General features: G+C 45.2%; 1 protein-coding gene across 1 annotated transcript in view; it reads left to right on the top strand.

The window, feature by feature from the left end:
• The window catches only part of schip1 (schwannomin interacting protein 1), a 201,396-nt gene that overhangs the window by 20,328 nt on the left and 166,901 nt on the right, over nt 1-14,167 (top strand). The gene's annotated exons all lie outside the window — the stretch shown is intronic.

Genomic DNA, 14,167 nt, shown 5'->3' with positions numbered 1-14,167 from the left:
CCCGCCTGAGAGAGGAGGTCCCTCCTGATCGGAATCTCCAGTGGAGAGCCGTCGAGGAGGGACACCAGGTCCGAGAACCATACTCGGGCTGGCCAGAACGGGGCTACTAGCAAAAGACGGACCCCGTCCCGGTGTACTCTCTCCAGAACTTCCAGGAGCAGAACGATCGGGTGAAAATCGTACAGACGAAGCCTCGGCCACGTCTGCACCATGGCATCCAGCCCAAGTGGAGCTGGATGAGTGAGGGAGAACCAGAGCGGACAGTGTGTCGTTTACTGCTACGCAAATAGATCCACTTCCGCCTGGCCGAACTCCCCCCAAAGGAGCTCCACCACTTCTGGGTGGAGCCTCCATTCCCCGGGACTCAGCCCCTGTCTCGACAGGATGTCTGCTCCCTGATTGAGTTGCCCAGAGATGTAGACTGCTCTTAGTGAGAGGAACTTTCCCTGAGCCCACAGGAGGATCTGGTGCGCCAGCCTGTAAAGGGGGTGCGAGTACAGACCCCCCTGCTGATTTATGTAGAAGACCACCGATGTGTTGTCTGTGCAGACAAGCACATGATGTCCCCTTAGATCTGGAAGGAAGTGTTTCAGAGCTCGAAACACGGCCAATATCTCCAGGCTGTTGATGTGACACATGAGATGATGGCCTTCCCACAGACCTCGGGCAGAGCGGCCATAAGGAGCCCCTAACATCGGGCCTTGAACCAGGAACCAACGTTTCTTCCACATGTCTAAGGCATGTAAGCATCGCCGCGTGACCTTGATTGTGCAAAGCGGGTTGCCCCTCGGGCAAAACCCTTTGGCCCTGAGCCACCACTGCAAGGGTCTCATGTACAGCAGGCCAAAAGGTATCACGTTGGACTCAGCTGCCATCAGACCCAACAGTCTCTGAAACTGTTTGACAGTAAGTGATTGGCCTTCTCTAACTCCCCTCACGGCTGTGAGAATCGCTTCGATACGAGCAGGAGACAGCTGTGCCTGCATCGTTGTCGAATCCCACACCACGCCTAGGTAAGTGGTTCTCTGTAGTGGAGAAAGTACACTTTTCTTGGCGTTCAGCCGTAACCCCAGCTCTCTCATATGGGTGAGGATGACATCTCGATGCCGAGCCATCATCTGCTCTGACTGAGCTAAAATCAACCAATCGTTGATGTAATTCAGTATGCGGATGCCCTGGAGTCACAGCCGAGCCAGCGCCGCATCTACACACTTCGTGAAAGTGCAGGGTGAGAGTGATAGACCGAATGGAAGAACCCGATATTGGTATGCTTCGCCCCCGAAGGCAAACCTCAGGAACTTCCTGTGTTGAGGAAAGATGGATACATGGAAGTATGAGTCCGTGAGATCTATCGTGACAAACCAGTCCTCGGACCTGATTTGAGACGCAATCTGTTTGATCGGAAGCATCTTGAACCCAAATCGTTTGATAGCACGGTTCAGTAGACACAGATCTATGATCAGACGCAACCCCCCATCTCTACTAAGGGAACCAGTCTCTCGAGACTGGCGTCTGGTGTTACTAGAGGAGTCACTTCGGTGCCCTGAAGCGGTTGACCGGCAGGGAACAAACGATCTATGCTCTCTAGCACCCTCAGCTGAGGGGGCGAGCTCTCCCGTGCTGTACCGTTGCCGGGTGGCAGCTGGAAATTTTGCTCGCGGGAGCCTACTGAGCCCTGAAGCACCGGGGGCTCGCCGGAGCCTACTGGGCCCTGAAGCACCAGGGGTGGCAGGGGCATCAGTAAGTCTTCCCGAGGGCACTGAGGAGGATCGGGCACCGTATACTGAGGTGTGTACCTCTCCTCCCCAGGGTGGGCTGCCCTCGCGGTCCTGACGGTGGAATTGTCAGGACCGCTTGGCCGAGGTCCTCTTGGACATAATAACGGTCCGCAGATCCGTTTTCTGTTTAGAAGACCCCGGCCGAGAGTGCCGCCCTGCCCCCTGATCTTTCTGCGGGGAGTATGGGTCTCTGCTTCTGGGTCTGGTGGTATGAGGAGCTAGATGGCTGGGACTGCTCCTGCTCAGCAGTCCCAAAGACCTGGGGGCAGCGAGGGAGGAAGCGCTGGAATGCCACCTCCTGTTTCTTCGCCTCCTGAAACCTCTCGACGACCCTCGTTCGGCGACTGCATCGGATTCCTCTACCTCCCCAGTGTCCAGGTCTTTTAGCAGGTTGGCCTGGTACGCTTGCAACACCGCCATAGTGTGCAGACACGCACCGGCCTGACCTGCCACCATATATGCTTTCCCAACCAGGCTGGATGTCAGTCTTATTGGCCTAGTGGGAAGCTTTGCGGCCTTCAGGGACGATGCTGAGGATGGGGACAAATAGCTGGCGAGCTTCTGTTCCACCGCCGGCATCGCCCCATATCCCTCCTCATTAGGCTGGATGTCAGTCTTATTGGCCTAGTGGGAAGCTTTGCGGCCTTCAGGGACGATGCTGAGGATGGGGACAAATAGCTGGCGAGCTTCTGTTCCACCGCCGGCATCGCCCCATATCCCTTCTCATTCAGCCCTGTGATGTTAGAGTAATTAGATACTGTGGGGCTGAAGAGTCGGGACGAATATGGTTTATCCCACGATCTCGAAAGCTCAGAAGATCGGGGAAAAAAGGAAGGCCCCAACGTGAAGGTTGCGATCTAGCTTTAAGGAAGCACTCGTCCAACTTGCTCTTGGGACGAGCGTCCTGTTTCTCGGCTGGCCATTCAATGTTCAGTTTAGCTACAGCCCGAATCACAACCTCCATGAGCTCCTCATACGTGAGGGACTGTGGTGGCGAGTCCACAGTCTCCTCCGTGTCGACGCTCATCACATCAACCTCCTTGGAGGAAGACAGATGAAGCGCCTGGCCCTCTCTCCGGGGGGCAAGAAACCGCGGGGCGGGCTTTCCGATCCCTGAGAGGGGGCCGTGGATCTAGTGGGTGAGGACCGAGATAAGGACGAGCCCATCTCGGATCCCTCCGCTAAATCCACTTGCGATCCCCGTGATAACAGCCGCCGCTGTGCCTCAGCAACAGTGGGGCCGGACCCAGCAGGATTGCGAACCTGGCCGCTTTCATCGAAAACGGCCAGACGGGAGCAAAGCACAGGGAGCGGGACAAGCTCACAATCATGGCAGGTAGCCCCCTCGAGAGCTGCCCATGCCTGCTCTGCTCCCAAACAGACAACACACAAATCGTGTGTATCCCCACCCGAGATATAACGTGGGCAGGGAGGAACACACGACTTGAAACGCCGTCCGCTCACCACATTTGCTTTAGAGTTACACTTTGGCATTTTTCTCACTTGCTAACAGAGTTTTACTGACTGACTGAGTGCTTTGCATACATTCACACACACACCACAGACGCACTCGCTGAAGAGCAAAAGCTAACATGTGCGCTTGCCGGATGTGCCTTTATGCTTCCTGGTTGCTCACGTCACCCCACTTGTGACGTCTCACTTTGCTATTGGACTGATTTCACACATGCTTCAGTACGGTGTCTCGCCGGGGGCATTCCCAAAGCATTCGACGCAGCTCGAGTTCCTGAAGGGGAACTTGTATTTGCAATGTTGGTCTAGCAGTTAACATTATGCTCCAGACATGTACAGCTGTGACACTGGTCATTTTGATATGGATTTTGCATCTGGCAAACAGGGGTCGTGACGCTCTGTTTCTGGGTCTGGCGATATGAGGAGCTAGACGGCTGGGACTGCTCCCGCTCAGCAGTCCCAAATACCTGGGGCCGGCGAGGGAGGAAGCGCTGGAATGCCGCCGCTTGCTTCTTCGCCTCCTGAAACCTCTCCACGACAGTGTCTACTGCGCCGCCGAAGAGGTCAGAAGGCGATAGCGGGGCATCCAGCAGGAAGAATCTGTCCATATCTTGTAGTTCGGTGACTGCGTCGGATTCCTCTCCCTCCCTAGTGTCCAGGTCTTTTAGCAGGTCGGCCTGGTACACCTGCAACACCGCCATAGTGTGCAGACACGCACCGGCCTGACCTGCCACCATATATGCTTTCCCAACCAGGCTGGATGTCAGTCTTATTGGCCTAGTGGGAAGCTTTGCGGCCTTCAGGGACGATGCTGAGGATGGGGACAAATAGCTGGCGAGCTTCTGTTCCACCGCCGGCATCGCCCCATATCCCTTCTCATTCAGCCCTGTGATGTTAGAGTAATTAGATACTGTGGGGCTGAAGAGTCGGGACGAATATGGTTTATCCCACGATCTCGAAAGCTCAGAAGATCGGGGAAAAAAGGAAGGCCCCAACGTGAAGGTTGCGATCTAGCTTTAAGGAAGCACTCGTCCAACTTGCTCTTGGGACGAGCGTCCTGTTTCTCGGCTGGCCATTCAATGTTCAGTTTAGCTACAGCCCGAATCACAACCTCCATGAGCTCCTCATACGTGAGGGACTGTGGTGGCGAGTCCACAGTCTCCTCCGTGTCGACGCTCATCACATCAACCTCCTTGGAGGAAGACAGATGAAGCGCCTGGCCCTCTCTCCGGGGGGCAAGAAACCGCGGGGCGGGCTTTCCGATCCCTGAGAGGGGGCCGTGGATCTAGTGGGTGAGGACCGAGATAAGGACGAGCCCATCTCGGATCCCTCCGCTAAATCCACTTGCGATCCCCGTGATAACAGCCGCCGCTGTGCCTCAGCAACAGTGGGGCCGGACCCAGCAGGATTGCGAACCTGGCCGCTTTCATCGAAAACGGCCAGACGGGAGCAAAGCACAGGGAGCGGGACAAGCTCACAATCATGGCAGGTAGCCCCCTCGAGAGCTGCCCATGCATGCTCTGCTCCCAAACAGACAACACACAAATCGTGTGTATCCCCACCCGAGATATAACGTGGGCAGGGAGGAACACACGACTTGAAACGCCGTCCGCTCACCACATTTGCTTTAGAGTTACACTTTGGCATTTTTCTCACTTGCTAACAGAGTTTTACTGACTGACTGAGTGCTTTGCATACATTCACACACACACCACAGACGCACTCGCTGAAGAGCAAAAGCTAACATGTGCGCTTGCCGGATGTGCCTTTATGCTTCCTGGTTGCTCACGTCACCCCACTTGTGACGTCTCACTTTGCTATTGGACTGATTTCACACATGCTTCAGTACGGTGTCTCGCCGGGGGCATTCCCAAAGCATTCGACGCAGCTCGAGTTCCTGAAGGGGAACTTGTATTTGCAATGTTGGTCTAGCAGTTAACATTATGCTCCAGACATGTACAGCTGTGACACTGGTCATTTTGATATGGATTTTGCATCTGGCAAACAGCAGTCAAAATTATTCTGCACCCCAAACCGGTTTACATTCCGAAGGTGCCTTCTGCCACCACTCTACCAGTCATACTTAAGGCTTTCTTCCCTCCACCACATGAATCACCGGAGCAAAAAAAGTTTCACCTATTATGTCCAGTCTAGGCTCTTAGAATTTATTTCCAACACTCAATGCACTCAACTATTGGTCTGCTTTGGTGGTCGCAGCAAGGGGTCTATGAGACGTGTGAAATGGCTTCACCTCTAGGTGTTAGAGCCCACTCCACTCGGAGTGTAGCATCTTCTAAAGGCACTATCCAAGGGTGCACCCTTGCAAGATGTTTGTGCACGCATTCTTAAGGTTGCCACAACATTCCCATAGCATCAATGCCATGATGCAGCATGGAGTTCTGTTTGAATTAAAATGTCTCAGGTTCCCTAAGAAGCGAATGAGACATTGCATCGTGATGCCATACTCTTGGTATGCTTGTGCATCTTCATTCAAACAATTATAATCTGGGGATTCTATGATGTGGTTGCCTTTGTATGCTTTTGCTGACACGCCACTCTACTTCACCTGACCTCATGTTGGCCAGTGTGTTTCCAAACGTACTTCAGACACGGGTCATGCAGAAGTCTTCCCATGATGTCCCTTCACAGGTAACTGGGTTACATACATAACCTGAGATGATTTTTAGAGAAAAATAATGAGTCCTCAAGTAAATGGGTGCTCAAATGTTGATGCACAGCCATCATGACAGAAATTCACTCCACCCTAGTGAATGAATCAATGTCTTCCGAAGCAAAACATTAATAATATTTAAATCTTTTTTAAAGGGGTCATGAACTGGCTTTTTTATTATTTTATACTGTTGTCTGAGGTCCACTTATGTCGTTTGCGTGGTTTTTACATTCAAAAACATCAAAATCAATAAGTAACAGGCTATTTTCTCCCCTGGTTTTGAGGCCGGCTCGAGAAACGCTAGGTTTTTATGGGCGTGCCGCATTGAAGACTTAGAAGTAAACACCTGCTGCTATTATTGAATAACAGTTTTGCATAGTAAACTAACTTTCTGTGTGTCTGTTTGACAAGCATGCGTCCTGCATAGTTGGAGCCTTCTGTGACTTTGGTTAGACACATACACATAATCAGGACATATCAAGCGATCTCAAACACAGTGACACACAGTACAAATATTTTTTACTCACATAAGTGTGCTGCGCCATTCCTGTCGGATCCAATATAGACGGCAGCATTGTTTTTTAATCTCAGTCTCTCTGCAAATCCAGCGTCGACCTGTGTCTTGTTTACAAAGGAATCCATGGTGAAATAAAGTGAACAAACGCTCAATGTTTTACTCACGTGAGCTGGAACTTCATTAAAAATAAAGTTCAATCATGCATTCCTAATATTTGATTCTGAAGGAAGGTTATGCAGCGACTGTGTTTTTCCACAACCAGGCACCGCACAATATTTTGCGATCTTTAACGGCATGTTTGTAGCTTGGTTGATCGATCCGGTTTAGCGCCACTCATGTTATTTCCCTACTATGTCATGCGGGAATCAGTGGGTGGGGCTACAGAATTAGGCGTTGATATTCTTCTGTGGAGGCAGTGTTTAACCTATCTATTACGTCATAGGTAGGCACATTCCAGGATCTGGCGTTCGCTGGGCCTGGTGTCAATAAAAGCTTTTATTTCAGTAACAGGGACGTTTTCAGTTCTGAAACTTAAAGGATATTCTTTTAGTACGATGATGTCTTATATATCAAAAGCTCAAGTAAAAGTTGATTTCTCAGTTCATAACCCCTTTAAGTTTTATTTTTGACCTTTTTATGCCTCTATTGGACAGAACAGTACAAATCAGACAGGAAAGCATGGGGCAGAGAGAGCGGAAACGGGATCGGCAAAGGACCCCAAACCAGTAACAGAGGCCCAGTTGCATGTTGCCCACGAGGCTATCAGCGCAGGCAATGTTTTAAACTTTTTAAACTGTAAACCACTGCTTTTGGCCACCTGCCATATGGCCTTTCACAAGAGGGCTGAGTTTATGCTGGATGTAAATATACACGTTGTGAAGCATGATGTAAGTGTGTTGCTTTTTGGAGAATCAGCATTTGTTGTATGGTTGAGTAAACGATGAGAGAATTTTCATGTTTTGGTGAAGTATCCTTTTAAATTTCAGTTCTTCACAATTTGAAGCATAGGCTGTAGGTCCTATGTAAATACCGCTCATCCTTCAGGTGACCCAGGCTGACTGCAATGAAAGGTGAGTCTTCACAGACATACTCGTCCAGATGGCAGCACTGACCATGTGTTCAATGACTGCACTCACCAACCCGCAGATGTCTTCACATACCTATTCAAATATATTCAACATTTCCATAAAACTTCTGTATGTGTCATAATCAAACTACTGCACACTTAGTGTCCTTCACTGTAAATTGCTTGTATTGGAGTGGACATGTGTCTGTCTTGAAGCATTCTCCAGTACCATTCTCCAGATTTCATCATTGTCTTTGTGACTGGTTCTGGAGTTGATCACACATCCAGGCACAGGAAGCATGTAGCTGCGGTGTTATTAGCCCATCAGTCTGTCCTCACCATGATGCACCAAATTACACTGATAGCATCATGTTGGTCATGGTAATAAGGGATGTAATTTACATGCATATTGGAAAACTATCTCTCAAATAGATACATTAAGAGCTTCTAATGAGGTAAACAAATAAATTGGAGATTAATTTTGTTTGGCAGGTTTCAGGTCAGAATTCATTTAAATGTGGCTGCTTATCTGTGATAAACACAAGGTGAAGTCTAGGAGAAAAGAGTTATGAGGACGCATGTTTGGTTCTGAAGCTGGTATAGCATGCAGATCAATGCTTTAATAGGACGTTCTGGTTCTCATTGTCCTCTGGAGATCCTTCACACTGATGCACAGCCATCATGACAGAAATTCACTCCACCCTAGTGAATGAATCAATGTCTTCCGAAGCAAAACATTAATAATATTTAAATCTTTTTTAAAGGGGTCATGAACTGGCTTTTTTATTATTTTATACTGTTGTCTGAGGTCCACTTATGTCGTTTGCGTGGTTTTTACATTCAAAAACATCAAAATCAATAAGTAACAGGCTATTTTCTCCCCTGGTTTTGAGGCCGGCTCGAGAAACGCTAGGTTTTTATGGGCGTACCGCATTGAAGACTTAGAAGTAAACACCTGCTGCTATTATTGAATAACAGTTTTGCATAGTAAACTAACTTTCTGTGTGTCTGTTTGACAAGCATGCGTCCTGCATAGTTGGAGCCTTCTGTGACTTTGGTTAGACACATACACATAATCAGGACATATCAAGCGATCTCAAACACAGTGACACACAGTACAAATATTTTTTACTCACATAAGTGTGCTGCGCCATTCCTGTCGGATCCAATATAGACGGCAGCATTGTTTTTTAATCTCAGTCTCTCTGCAAATCCAGCGTCGACCTGTGTCTTGTTTACAAAGGAATCCATGGTGAAATAAAGTGAACAAACGCTCAATGTTTTACTCACGTGAGCTGGAACTTCATTAAAAATAAAGTTCAATCATGCATTCCTAATATTTGATTCTGAAGGAAGGTTATGCAGCGACTGTGTTTTTCCACAACCAGGCACCGCACAATATTTTGCGATCTTTAACGGCATGTTTGTAGCTTGGTTGATCGATCCGGTTTAGCGCCACTCATGTTATTTCCCTACTATGTCATGCGGGAATCAGTGGGTGGGGCTACAGAATTAGGCGTTGATATTCTTCTGTGGAGGCAGTGTTTAACCTATCTATTACGTCATAGGTAGGCACATTCCAGGATCTGGCGTTCGCTGGGCCTGGTGTCAATAAAAGCTTTTATTTCAGTAACAGGGACGTTTTCAGTTCTGAAACTTAAAGGATATTCTTTTAGTACGATGATGTCTTATATATCAAAAGCTCAAGTAAAAGTTGATTTCTCAGTTCATAACCCCTTTAAGTTTTATTTTTGACCTTTTTATGCCTCTATTGGACAGAACAGTACAAATCAGACAGGAAAGCATGGGGCAGAGAGAGCGGAAACGGGATCGGCAAAGGACCCCAAACCAGTAACAGAGGCCCAGTTGCATGTTGCCCACGAGGCTATCAGCGCAGGCAATGTTTTAAACTTTTTAAACTGTAAACCACTGCTTTTGGCCACCTGCCATATGGCCTTTCACAAGAGGGCTGAGTTTATGCTGGATGTAAATATACACGTTGTGAAGCATGATGTAAGTGTGTTGCTTTTTGGAGAATCAGCATTTGTTGTATGGTTGAGTAAACGATGAGAGAATTTTCATGTTTTGGTGAAGTATCCTTTTAAATTTCAGTTCTTCACAATTTGAAGCATAGGCTGTAGGTCCTATGTAAATACCGCTCATCCTTCAGGTGACCCAGGCTGACTGCAATGAAAGGTGAGTCTTCACAGACATACTCGTCCAGATGGCAGCACTGACCATGTGTTCAATGACTGCACTCACCAACCCGCAGATGTCTTCACATACCTATTCAAATATATTCAACATTTCCATAAAACTTCTGTATGTGTCATAATCAAACTACTGCACACTTAGTGTCCTTCACTGTAAATTGCTTGTATTGGAGTGGACATGTGTCTGTCTTGAAGCATTCTCCAGTACCATTCTCCAGATTTCATCATTGTCTTTGTGACTGGTTCTGGAGTTGATCACACATCCAGGCACAGGAAGCATGTAGCTGCGGTGTTATTAGCCCATCAGTCTGTCCTCACCATGATGCACCAAATTACACTGATAGCATCATGTTGGTCATGGTAATAAGGGATGTAATTTACATGCATATTGGAAAACTATCTCTCAAATAGATACATTAAGAGCTTCTAATGAGGTAAACAAATAAATTGGAGATTAATTTTGTTTGGCAGGTTTCAGGTCAGAATTCATTTAAATGTGGCTGCTTATCTGTGATAAACACAAGGTGAAGTCTAGGAGAAAAGAGTTATGAGGACGCATGTTTGGTTCTGAAGCTGGTATAGCATGCAGATCAATGCTTTAATAGGACGTTCTGGTTCTCATTGTCCTCTGGAGATCCTTCACACTGATTGTTGCTCTTCACACAGACAGTCATCTCTAGTTAGTGTCTTTTTTTCCAGTTATATTGCATTTAAATTATGCATTTGTTTGAGAAAGCTCTTTGGTCTGGTGTTCACAAACTGAATAATGATCATGAGGTTCAGAAAATGTTGAGAAAGAGAGAAAGTTGCGTTATTGATATGTTTCATCTAAGAGCTGCGACACATGGAGTGGATACTTATGCGAAAAGTTTTAAGGGTGGTTACAAATATGCTGCACTGAACCAACAGAAAGCTGCATGGTTTGAATGTGATTTTTGTGAGCTCTGCTTCATACATCTCTACGCTACTGACAATGAATAACAGACCTTTTTAGCGAGCAAAATTTCATTGAAATTTCGCTAATGTGACCGCACCTTTACTGTCTGAGGTTTCAGTGCATCATTACTCCTAGATGTGAGTGTAATAGTGATGCATGATGCAATCACAACAAAAGAAATGTAAAATAAATTAATAAATAAATAATAATAAAAAAATAAGTCAAAATTCAGTGTAGATTCTGCAAGTTTAGACTGCTAGGTACTGTAAAGACACACACAGACAGGCAGACACACACACACACACACACACACACACAGACACACACACACACACACACACACAGGCTCATCTGAAGTGGCTCAGGGAGGCAGTGAGGCACATGCATATTGCATATTTTTTTCATATGGATCAGGAAATTTGTGCATTTTAGGGCTAAAACTCTAATACTCTGATATACTACACAAAAGAGGGGGATATATATGAATCTGCTAATAACTTCTGATCTCATCCTTTTAAAAGTTCAAGTTGCTGCTATAAATGCAACAGATCACACATGTGCAACATTAAGAATCAAAATTTAGAATTGTTATGCTACCAAATTGAAGAGACATAAGCTAGCATTAGCCACAAGCATGTGAACACATGTGTTAACACTGTCAACTGTGAACTGAGAGTATTCGGACAAAAAAGAAATAAAGAAGATAACACCAGAACTGGCCATTTTATGAGTGGGTTTATGAAAAATCAAACCCAGAGCTGCTCATAATCAGCAGACATGGCAATATGTAATGTCCTGCGCCGTATAAAGAGTGCTCAACTTTATGTTTAGCACTACAGTAGATTGAATGCATGAAATTGAAAGAGTGATAGTAATGTTGCTTTGCCCGACAGCTTCAGACGGCCACTGACATTTCATTCTAGTGATATACTAGCCTGTAAAACAGCCTTTCAAACATAAAACCGCAGAAACTGCACAGCAACACTGGAGAAAGGAAGCCGTTACACAAGCGTATAGTATGTGTTGTGGAGTCTCCGGGGCTTGAGCTGGACCCTATGGCTGTGTTTATGATGCAGATATGAACGTGAACTACAGATGACACTATGTTTGCTTTCATTGGACTTCAGGCTGCTGAGCAACTTGACCTATTAAAGCAGTCAAAATAGACAGAAAGAGTAAAGGTACGAGTTAGTCTGGTGGCTAATATTTAGGGCTGTCAAGCAATTAAAATTTTGAATCTAATTAATTATGTGATGTGCTGAATAATCAATTGAATTAACTGCAAATCAATCACACATCAATTTGGGCTGAGAAATTACCCCCAAAAGATAATTTAAGCCATAATTGTGTTAAATGAGAAAAACCACTGAATAGACATTACAAAAAGTTAGAAAGACATATTTTGATACAACATTGCATAATGATAATAAATGACTATTGATGGGTCTTTTTTGATGGGTGAATATTGAAATATGATTTTTATTTTTATTTTTTTAATGAAATTATTCTCTAAATATGAAACTAAAAGCATCAGTACTTAGAGGCAAGTCAGTGTCTTAATGAGTGATTCATTCAACTGATTCATTCAAACAGCTGATTCATTCAGAAAACAAAGCAAGTGACTGGCTGCGTCTGAAACCGCATACTTCCCTACTATATAGAAGGCAAAAAGCAGTAGGCGAATGAAGTAGTACGTCCGAATCCTTAGTATTCATAAAAGAGTAGGCGGGAAATCCCCGGATGTCCTACTGGATGTTAAGGATTGATGTCACATCTTTCAAAGACGTTTCTCAGCAGTTGCTTCACTCTCGTGAAAGATCCATCCACAAACAGTTATGAATATGAAATAAGTTATTGATTAATCTTCATACTTAAAATCTTCACGTTCATGCTAAGAATAGTTCGACTATCTTAAAGTCAGGCAATTCGCTTATTTCATATTCTAGCTTGTCATCATTTTAACAAATGCTTTCATTTATCACACTTAGATTAGATCAGAAATTTGAATATGAATATACAAGGTCTGAGATCCCAAACAAATCACCAATCACCATTATGGAGACTTCAAAACAATTACAGCAGAAAACAACTAAATTTCTCACAGTGGCACAGTTAAAGACTTTATAATGTGGATTCACAGTAAAACAAGAGCAGTTAATGACTGATGTTTGCATCATTCTGCTGTTCATTCACAGTCATTTGTGAGAAAATGACCCAGCATGCATTGATTTCACAGTAAATTTCTGACTACGGTAATTTATTGTAAAACAATACTCTTTAATTCTGTAAATTCCTGGCAATTCTTTACAGTGCAGATGAAGCTCTGAATGTTGAACAGGTTTTGGTTTTATAAAGCGAGAACAGCACCAGAGAGAGTTCAGTCATAAACCTGCCTGCCTCACATTTTGACTGCAGGCCGAGAGAGAGAAGCCACATTTTTTTAAATCAACATCAATATTTCAGGGGAAAATGTATATTGATATGGGTCTCTAAAGAAGAATGTGCATCTTGGGTCCTAAAACTGACCTTTTTTTGCTTTTCACCATTTTGCCTTCATGAGTTCATTATAAATGGATCTACAGTGTGCCACAAAAATCACAGATTTTTTAACATCTCAGTTCATACGAGCTCATACTGTAAACTCAGCATCTATAATAATTGAATGCACGACTGATCAAACTGCTGTTTAAAGTCTTGGTTTCCAACACAGGATGTCAACTTACACCAGTGTATTTCGTGTCATGAAGAGGGTCTGATTCAGAATAAGACTTATGTTTAAATTCATCTGTGAACTCGCTCACCTTTCCTTAGTTGCTGTAGTTACTATCACCAGAGATACAGCAGTGTAGATGGGACAGCGTATCTAATTCTATTAGAGACACACTCGCATCTGTCACCAGAACATTCTGTCAAAAGCTAAATCTACTGAGTCCGCTTTTGAAGCCAGACCTGTCTATGGATTGAGTTCATGTCACTGGACCAGACTGACTAGTTACTCTACATGAGTCTTCAGTTAAAGAGGTTTATATGTCACATGAAGACATTATTTACATTCACTAGTTTATCCTACCATCTCAAGATGCACATTTTGGAAAGAGACTGACAAGAACACCTTTCCAAAACAAACACGAGCACATGCATATGTATAGTACCTGCTGAGAGACACCTCCTCCTGCTGAATAATGCATGAGCTCGTGTCTCTCGGTCCTGCTGTGGGATTCTGCAGGGAAAACTGGCTTTTGTATTGTTGCTTGAGTTTGTGATGATATTTGACTTTGCAGGTCTCCTCCAGGGCTCCCGCAGGTGAGGATGTAGATCACACTGAATAGTTGCAGTGATTAATGCATTTGAAAACATAGCAGTAGTATCTGCATATGTCATACTGGAGCTTCTCAAGCTCCAAAAAAAAAGTCATAAAAAAAACATCTATACTTTCACTACTTCACAACACTGGCAAACAGTGCTTTGTGATGTTTTCTAGAGAAGCAGATATACTGAAATGAAGTCAGTTGATT

The sequence above is a fragment of the Sinocyclocheilus anshuiensis genome, unplaced genomic scaffold (genome assembly GCF_001515605.1).
Source record: "Sinocyclocheilus anshuiensis isolate Anshui unplaced genomic scaffold, SAMN03320099.WGS_v1.1 scaffold1570, whole genome shotgun sequence".
In the NCBI taxonomy this organism is placed as follows: Eukaryota; Metazoa; Chordata; class Actinopteri; order Cypriniformes; family Cyprinidae; genus Sinocyclocheilus; species Sinocyclocheilus anshuiensis.
Note: the sequence above shows the minus strand (reverse complement) of the source record. Positions and strands in the feature narration are given on the sequence as shown.